Source organism: Colobus angolensis, unplaced genomic scaffold, assembly GCF_000951035.1.
Source record: "Colobus angolensis palliatus isolate OR3802 unplaced genomic scaffold, Cang.pa_1.0 Scaffold4, whole genome shotgun sequence".
Lineage (NCBI taxonomy): Eukaryota > Metazoa > Chordata > Mammalia > Primates > Cercopithecidae > Colobus > Colobus angolensis.
The window spans coordinates 13,355,449-13,357,001 of NW_012117376.1; the positions used below are offsets into that span (position 1 = coordinate 13,355,449).

The following is a 1,553-nucleotide window of genomic DNA, read 5'->3' on the forward strand; positions in this document are numbered from 1 at the left end:
CATTTTGTGGGTTGAATTTACAGTGATCCTTGAGAGGGCAAAGGAGAAGTTTTTCCCTTGGCCCCTACACTCCCTATAAATGTCGAATGGAACACCCCAGATGAAGCAGTTGATCGGTTCCATATGCAAGCCATGCGCAGCTGGCTTTACAATGACCAGGCATCCAACCACTGAAGATGCCTGTATGGCAGATGCACCTGACAGCAATAACTTCACTGAAGCATACCCTGAGAATGATCCTAGGGTCTAAGAAGAATGTGTGTTCAGAGTCCTGAGTTAAGGAATCCGGGAGTGGTCAACCCAGAGTTTCAGGGACATCTGAGCCCCTGGCTCATTCCTTGGAACACAGGCCATACAGGGGATGGAGTCCCTTTGTGTGGATTAAATGGAGGTTGCTGGGTAGAGGTTGCTGGGTGGAAGGTGCTGAGTGAAAATGCTGTATCAACTGTATGCCTTTTATAAAAGGTGGCGGTTCTCCTATCCAGCCCGCCACCACTGGACCGCCCCTGTGTGTAAGTTCCCCTCAGTAAACTCTAAGTCTCATTCACTGGTTCCGGGTCTCTTTGGCCTCTAGGACACAGTGCCATCTCTATTGGAGTCAACAGGAGTCCTGCATGACAATGCCTATTTCCCAGGTTTTGATAAAATGCTGTGGTTCAGGCAGCCTTTTTGGCATGGGCACCTCATATAACCTTACTACTGCAAAATTGAGCTATAGTCAGAGAAGCCTTATCAAATTTGCTGCCTCAATTTCCCCTCCTGGGTCTTACGGATGGTAATAAAAACATTAAGGCAATAAACCAAGAGAATAGGTAATGGGAGAGGGGAGAATCAAAGGATTTCTCCCAGGAAGGCAAACATTTTTAAATGGTTATTAAGAAATAAGGCAAGTGCCACTGGCACCTGATGCCTCCCGGAGTTCATGTCCCTTCTGCCTTTCCAAGGGGTGCTTCTGTCACACTGGCCACGGATGATACCCTGTTCCAGTTGAAATGTATGGTGAAGCAGCTGGAGAAACCAGACAAGAAGGCAGAAAAGCACTCCTAGGCCAGCCAGGCCAAAGTGAAAAAGTCCCTTCAGCAGAAAAACGTAGAGTACACACTGTGTGTACGCCAGTAACACCATCTGCAAGGGGAACAGCAGCATGAACTGGCTCTGCGTGGCATCCGCCTGGACACAGTGGCCCCCGAGGTGCAGACAGCTGTGACCATGAAGGCAGTGACCAAGAACATTGTGTAGATAACCAAAGCCCCATACAAGACCCTGAACACCATGGACCTATAGAAGGCCTCTGCAGCGATGGCAGTTTCGAGCAGCAAGTGCAAAACCTGGCCGTGCACATGTTAGTGATGGAGGATTTCATGAGCTCGGCCACCACACTGACCATGCCTCAGGAGCAGGTGGACAGCCCCATTGTGCAAAACGCCAAGGAGAATGGCCTGGAGGTCCTAGACCAGCTCAGCCAGTTGCCCAAGGCAGCCTCTGCCTCTGAGAGCTCCGTGTGAAGCCAGGAGGGACAGCTGTCAAGGGAGCTGGCCGCCCTGAGGAATTAG

At 50.4% G+C, this 1,553-nt stretch overlaps 1 pseudogene; it reads left to right on the forward strand.

The window, feature by feature from the left end:
- The first annotated feature begins 906 nt into the window (after nt 1-906).
- On the forward strand, nt 907-1,553 carry LOC105521457 (annotated as a pseudogene).